Below are 8,288 nucleotides of genomic sequence, written 5' to 3' on the forward strand. Positions count from 1 at the left end.
TCGGGAGGGAGAATATCAGTTAAGAGGGAAACATAACTTCAAAATCTTAAACATACGAACAACCTTGAGAAGTTTCTGTATATCTATTACCGGTGTCAAGCTATGGAACAACCTAAGTGAGGAACTCAAACAAAGTCCAAATATCCAATAGTTCAAGAAAATGTACAAAAATTGGGGGGGTTCCGTTGACACCACCTGACTGGTGGTGTCGGGGTTTCCGTTAGTTTTACTGGGTTCTGTTGGGACCTGGGATGGCTTGTGCCGTTTCTCCACCAGAGGGCGTTATGGAGCAGCAGCTCCGCAGGAACTAAACTAAAACTCAACCGGTCCCGGTTTTCTGCAAATACCTGACCTGAGGGGGTTTTAAGGAGTCTTATCCTTCTGTATTAAAAATGCTCCAAATGAAAATATCGATATGTTTGATACTTCAGTCATTTGTGGTAATGTTTATCATTAACAGGTCGAAAGAACCTAAACTATTCAGATTTTGTTAAGGTTTGGCACACCCTTCCTCCTCCAGAGGCCAAAGCCTGGTCAGGCTTGGCCGGAGCAGCTGATCCTAATCACCTTCTCCACACCTGACACCGTTCAGCCTCGTCACCCAGCCTGCTCTTAAACCTGCCTCCCACAAGCTGTGGTGTCGGATGATTCTCCAGCTCAGAGCCCCGTCCTCTGCCCGGATTCCTGGACTTCCCTATTTTCCCGTTCGTGGACCTTCCCTTCCTGGGTCCTTTTGGATTTTACCCTGCTCTTTGGATTACTTTTTCCAGCCGTGAGTTTCCCTCTGGTCTGCGCCTTTTGTTGGACTTTCCGGTCGTGGGTTTTCCGGACTTCGCTTTGTTTTCCCGTAGTTGTGATTTTGTGTTGGTCTTTTTTCCCTCCTGTGGACCACTTTTTGTTAATAAACTTTGTTATATCTGAACCTTGCTTGTGTCGTCCTGCATTTGGGTCTGCCCTCCTTCCCTCGAGCCTAACAGATTTAGTCTAAATGACACGCTGCTGGTAGGAACTACTTTTTTCACTTTTATAGTAGTTCTTATTTTTGTTTATTCTCTTTAATGGTTTTATTTTCTTAAGGATCTTTTTTTAGTAATGGAAACACATTTTTCAAACTTTTTTTAGTTGTGATATGTCATCTATATTGTGATTGAGGCTGCTACCTTTTAAAATAAATGGCTAAATAAGTGACTTGTCTTTCATTCTAAAGCCATCTATAATAGATTTATCAGGCACATTTTACTCAATATCGGAAAGGAAGTCGGAGGTATCAAACATTACTACTTGAGTGTGTGTGGATTTAGACGTGAACGGATTGTCCTGACTTGGTGGTCAAGGGTCAGAGTTTTATCTTTGGTACCTCCTTCATGCAATTACCTTCTACTCTGATAAGGACACGTGTGATTTCCTGTAAACGGAGCTGTTTGCTGTCACTCACCCGGACCAACCCTTTTACGGCTCATTTATGGTTTCCAGGGTCACCGCTCATTATAAAGTAAAGGAACAAACTTTGATTATGTAGTTTTTTCGCTCGCTGTCACACTTCTTCTTTTGGTCTTTCCAGGGATTGTTTTGCTGAGTTCATCCACGTCCAGCAGGAATAAATTAGGAGCTAAGAACAGGAAAAAGTAAAGGGAGGAGCTTATCTGGAAACAGATCTAGATAGTGTCAGTCTGCGTTCAAGGGTCAGATGGAGCGTCTCCTTCAGGAAACTCAGGTTGGTTTATTTCACACTGAAGCTATTCAGCTGCTGTAAAGGGTTTAATCAGGGCAGGAAACGGGTCTGTCCCGGGTCTCAAGAGGATTCTGTCCACCAACTGAAGGTAAGGTGTTTATCCTCCTCTAGAGCAGCTGAGCAGCTGTTTCCAGCTGTTTCCAGCTGTTGGAGACATTAAGGAGCTCCAGAGCGGGTCCGATCACGGGACTCTTGCAGGGTTTTGAGCTCTGAACTTTTACTGATGTAAGTCTGGTGTAGAGTTAAGCCTTACCTTATTAAATTAAACCTTTTTGGGGTGGTGAGTAGGATAAACACGGGGACAACTTCTGCTGAGTTCCAGTGTACTTTAATGTCCCTCAACAGTGTAGGATTTTAGAACATCAACACAGCACCTAGTGCCGTACTGTGGCGTATCACTCCGCCCAATCTAAAACAGACTAATCACTACAGATAAACTGACTAGTGTCATTATAGTCCCTGACTTACATCACAATATAAAGAATAGATTTATAAAATAACCTTAACAAAAATAAATCTCCTCCTACACTTATAAGGTGAGCATGAATCAATATTTTTTATGATGTAAAAATGTATTTATTTACTTTTATTTATTTAATTTTAGTTGTTAATTTTCTGTAAAAGAAAAAAGTTAAATCATACATGAGAGAAACTATTCAGTTGGTGTCTAAATATTTGTACTTGTATGAAACTGAAGATGCATAATGCAAACCTGACATTTACTTTTAGTTCAGTTTGTGGAAAATGGTTGGCCTGGCTTTCTCTTTAAAACTTAAACAGTTATAAAGCATTACAAACTGGAACAATAGGGCAAACGCACAGCATTGTTTTGTATTTTGTGTCTTTCAAATAAAATATTTTTTTTTCCAGTCATATGTTCCTCATTCAAAGTTGTTAAAAAAATACTGCTATAATATCGTATCGTTATCATGAGATTAGTGTATCGTTACACCCCTATAGGGTTGCCACCTTTCAGAAATAAGGAACGCCCTGATTTCAGCAGCGCAGGAGCCAAAAAAAGCCCCAAAACTTCTAAACTGCATAAAAATGTGTTTATTTTATATGAAAAACAAAATGCTTTGATTTAAAGTGCTTTATTAGCATTGAACTTGCATGACTGTACAGACAGACAACCATACTAGCAACTGAAATAGCTTCCTATGCTATGTACGTCCACATCAGCCCAGATGTAGAATATAAATACAGGTGAAGAATATGGTGTAAAAGTTAATTTATTTCAATAATTCAACTAGAATATGGTGTAAAAGTTAATTTATTTCAATAATTCAACTAGAATATGGTGTAAAAGTTAATTTATTTCAATAATTCAACTTAAAAGGTGAAACTAATATATTACCTTGTCTTATTACATGCAAAGCAAGATATGTTGAACATTTAAACATTAAACCTATGTTAAATATTTGTTATAATTTTGATGATGGAATTGTTTATTGATTTCATAAATTATTATCCAATTAATTTTTATTTGGGGTTTTCATAAACTGAGCCATAATGACCAAAATTATAACAAATAAAGACTTGAAATATTTCACTTTGAATGTAGTGGGAAATAATATATTTGTTTCACCTTTAGTGGACTTTACTACGAATGACATTTTGCAATATATTCACATTTTCCGACATTCACCTGTATATTATAACATCAATAAATAAGAGCATAATATATGTCCGTATTGCAGGTGTAACGAAGGTTCAATGAGGAGTCCAATTTTTATGAAAACCACACACACAACTTAAGTTTGAAAATAATGATTTGTATTTGAAATTCACAAAATAAAACAAAATCAAAGTAAACACACAAATCTCAATGCCTGAGATTGGAACGTTCTCTTCCTTAGAGTTCGTTTTCTTTTCCAGTCCTTTTGTCCAGGGAATCAAGGAACAAGAGTAATCTTCATCCAGTTCAAAAAAAAAAAAAGGTTGATCCTACCACCAGTTGTGGAGGTTTCACTGAGTCCAAGGTAGTTCGTAAAGATCGTAGGGGGATTCTTTGTCCAAATCCAAAAGGTTTAAACTAAAAAAAAACCTGACCTGAAACAGGTCAGAAAAGAGCAATCAATATCTCTTAAATCAAAATTCATTAGTTGTACAACATTTTTTTATCTTAAATTCTCAAAAAAAAATGGCATCAACATTTACCCAAATGTCATAGGTAAAACCACTATAAGTGCTGTTACAATGGCTTTAAATAAAGCCAAAAGTTAACCAAAAAAAAAAGTGCCACAAAACACAATTCACAAACAAAAGAACAAACCTTCAGTCGTTCAGGGCTAGAATATAAAGCCAAATCAAATTACAACTCAAAATCAAATAATGAAATCTTTTCAATGAGCTTCCATATGCTAATGCTAACTGCCAACTGTGTATGCTAGCAGGTCGTTAGCGAGTCGTTAGCACCTTTAAAAGCTTGAGTTCAGCGCAACAAGACATTGTATGACTTAGAGTCAAAAAATAAGAGAAGTAGCTCACCGCTGATAGCTGCATATTTAGCATTTTAAAGTGCCTTCAAGGTGCTATTAAGGTCGCCGTCTGCCCACGTTGCACCAGCCCAGTGTTGATCACCAAGTGGATGCAGGAAGAGGAAGTGACCCCAGGCTGACCCGGATATATACACACACACACTGATTGGCAAATGTTTTCACCTGCTTTCACCTGCTCACTGCTCACCAGGCCAACCTTGGGTTACACAGGGCCAGTTCTATAAAATGATGACTACGCTGCATCTCAGATCAGAGGGGGTGCACATGCCTGGCACCTTATTCAACACTAAATTATGCATTTTCCCATAATTTCAAGCGGAATGATAATAGCAAATTAAGAATATTTAAAGTGTATTTCAAATGCTTTATTGCAGCAATATTGCTGCAGAACAAAGAAAATGCTACATTTAGTCTGGGCTACTTCACCCATCAGACAATCTAGCAACAGTTGTTTCTTATGATAAAACATAGAAATTCAAACTAATTTTATCTATACAGCTCAAAACCATCACTAAACATGACAGTCATTTCAAGTGGAATGATACCAGTCAAACAATAATATTTAAAGTGTCTTTCAAGTGCATTTTTGCAGCAATATCGCTGCAGAACAAAGAAAATGCTACATTAAGTCTGGGCTACCTCACCCATCAGACAATCTAGCAACAGAAAATAAAACATAGCCATAAAAATAAATACAACCATAAATGTACAGGACTGTCTCAGAAAATTGGAATATTGTGATAAAGTCCTTTATTTTCTGTAATGCAAAAATGTCATGCATTCTGGATTCATTAAAAATCAACTGAAATATTGCAAGCCTTTTATTATTTTAATATTGCTGATCATGGCTTACAGCTTCAGAAAACTCAAATATCCTATCTCAAAAAATTTGAATATTTTGGGAATCTTAATCTTAAACTGTAAACCATAATCAGCAATATTAAAATAATAAAAGGCTTGCAATATTTCAGTTGATTTGTAATGAAACCAGAATGTATGGCATTTTTGTTTTTTTTTAATTGCATTACAGAAAAATAAAGGACTTCATCACAATATTCAAATTTTCTGAGACAGTCCTGTAAACTTGCTTGCGTCGTTGTGTTTGAACCACTTCTGAATATCCATCGTCATTTTGTTAACGGAGCAGCAGAGAGCAGAATATCCATGTTACTTTGTGTTAACGAAGCAGCAGAGAGCAGCATCTTGCTGGTGCAGGAAACTGCGCACTGGAAGCAGATGAGTGACGGACACTGGCGGATTTATGGTTCCGCGTTACACCAACGCAGAGCCTACGGCGTAGGATACACAGGGACGCGAACGTGCGGTGCGCGTCGCCACGTACCCTTCGCCGTAGGCTACACCGCCGGTTTAACGCAGAACCATAAATCAGGCTTAACGCATGCGCATTTGTCAGTTTTCTTTTCGTCTTTTCAACTGAGCATGCAGACACATAAACTGAGGGTGCAATGCTGATGCACCCTGGTAGAACCGGGCCTGTGGAACGCAAATTTTAATTCCCAATTACCAAGTCCTACCTGGAGGTGAAGCCCGAGTCCTCCCTGCTGTCTGTCACACACATAGAAAGATCTGGGCACAGACGCAGCAGGTACTGTTCTCTCGCCACAAAGATTTTGCTGGCCTTAATGTTTCCTGTGTTTTATTTTGTTCATTATTGATAAATTTAGTGTTGATGTGTGTGTGACAGACGTGTGTATGGGGCGTTAATGAAGATACGGGACAAATCGCATCCCGTATTAGTTAAAGACGGGACGCAACATTTTTTTCTTAAATAAAGGACAATTCCGTATTTTACGGGACGGGTGGCAACCCTACACCCCTAGCAGCGAACGTTGAAAAACAGCAATAAAAAACACGTGTTATGTTGTAGTTAGTCGTGCAGGTGATAAATGCTGTGTTTGGTTACTTTATAACATTTAGGGAACATCTGAGCCAGGAGTTAACGACTTTTACTGATATTCACTAAGATTTACTGCTATTACTGTCAGTACTACTACTACTACTACTACTACTACTACTACTACTACTACTACTATTACTACTACTACTACTACTTTTATTACTAATACTACTACTACTGTTATTACTACTACTACTACTACTACTGTTATTAGTGCCACGGCTGCGCCAGAGGCACTCCTCCTCCATAGCTATGCCATAGCAATGAGAGGAGTGCCTCAGGGCGAAGCTGAAAAATGCAGCAATGTACACAAATGGGCAGCAGCCCCCTGTGGCACGCTCGAAATTTCTGCGAGGAAATTTTTCTAGTTAGTGCCACGGCTGCGCCAAGAGGCACTCCTCCTCCACAGCTATGCCATAGCAATGGAGGAGGAGTGCCTCTGGCAAACACACAAAAACAGTAAATACACCCCAGTAAATGCTATAACTTTTGAAGTAAATACCCCCCCTCACACACGCACGCACGCACGCACGCACGCACGCACGCACGCACGCACGCACGCACGCACGCACGCACGCACGCACGCACGCACGCACGCACGCACGCACGCACGCACACACACACACACACACACACACAAAATAACCCCCAGTAAATGCTATAACTTTCCGTATATTCGGCGCGTAACTAGTCCCGCAGCTTTGAGAAAACGCAAAAAGTAAAAACGTAGAAACGTGAGACCTAATCGGGAATTGAGTGGTATGACTTTTGTTAGCGATTGGTGGGCATGTTTTTGCGCAACGTGCAAAAACTTGCGCTTTTTGGGCCCTCCGGAACGCATTGGGAGAAATTTGGGGTCCCCCCACTCACACACTGTTACTGGGAAAATCCTGAACTGACTTAGAAAGTTGTAGGCCCTGAATTTAACTACAGTCCCAGAGTGATCGCACAAATAGTTTTTGCATTTCCAGATTTCCAAAGTAATGGGGAGATTTTCCCATGTATGTGTGTGGCGCAGAATGCCACAAAAGGCTACTGTGGATGGGAGGAGGTAAAAAACAAATCACCTTTTTTCTGAGTCACCTAGCTTTCTCATACTTGCATGTAGAAATGTGATTCAAACTTCAAAACGGAGGAAAATCTCTCTTCTCTCCAAAACACCAAACAGTTTTTTCTAAAGATGTACACTTTTCAAGATATGAGCACACAAGCAAGGACTGGAAATTACTTTTTCGTCAAACCTAGAGTGCGGAATGTCGGTTGATAGTGTGGGAAACAGTAAAAAATAACCCAAATTTTTATTTGTAACTCGAGCTCATGGCCAAACCGTAAAAAGGGAGGCTAGAGGGGCGCCACTACCTGACTCAGTCCCCATTCACTCTAATATAATCATACATTTTCTTCAAAAGAATCTCACTCTGTCTTTGCACTGAGCTTACTCACTCATTTTAAGGAATATCTGAATAAAATTAAGATTGTCAGAATCTGCCGGCTTCTGTGTCTCTCACAATGTTTTAGTTTTTCTGCTACGAGCTACGGTTTGATCACATTACTACAACTACTACTACTACTACTACTACTACTACTACTACTACTACTACTATTCCTGGGCTCTGACCTGTTGTTGATCGGAGGTTATATTTAGTACTACTACTACTACTATTACTACTACTGCTACTACTACTACTAATACTACTACTGTCATTACTACTACTATTACTACTACTACTGCTAATACTACTACTGCTTCTAATACTACTACTACTACTACTATTACTACTACTGCTTCTACTACTACTGCTACTACTACTACTACTACTACTACTACTACTGCTACTACTACTACAACTACTACTACTACTACTACTAGTACTGCTACTACTACTACTGCTTCTAATACTACTACTACTACTACTAGTGCTACTACTACTACTACTACTACTACTACTACTGCTGCTTCAGATACTACTACTACTACAGCTACTACTACTACTACTGCTACTACTACTACTGCCATTACTACTACTACTACTACTACTACTACTACTACTACTACTACTACTACTTTTACCGGGCTCTGACCTGTTGTTGGTCCAAGATTATATTTACTACTACTACTACTACTACTGATACTACT

At 39.2% G+C, this 8,288-nt stretch overlaps 1 long non-coding RNA gene across 1 annotated transcript in view; it reads left to right on the forward strand.

Annotated features, from left to right (window-relative positions):
- Window positions 1-1,771: 1,771 nt before the first annotated feature.
- The window catches only part of LOC133425411 (uncharacterized), a 9,890-nt gene continuing 3,373 nt past the window's right edge, over window positions 1,772-8,288 (forward strand). Inside the window, exon 1 of the long non-coding RNA XR_009770968.1 lies at window positions 1,772-1,820. This is a non-coding gene — a long non-coding RNA (uncharacterized LOC133425411). The remainder of the gene's footprint in view (window positions 1,821-8,288) is intronic.

This window comes from Cololabis saira, chromosome 24 (genome assembly GCF_033807715.1).
Source record: "Cololabis saira isolate AMF1-May2022 chromosome 24, fColSai1.1, whole genome shotgun sequence".
Classification (NCBI taxonomy): Eukaryota; Metazoa; Chordata; class Actinopteri; order Beloniformes; family Belonidae; genus Cololabis; species Cololabis saira.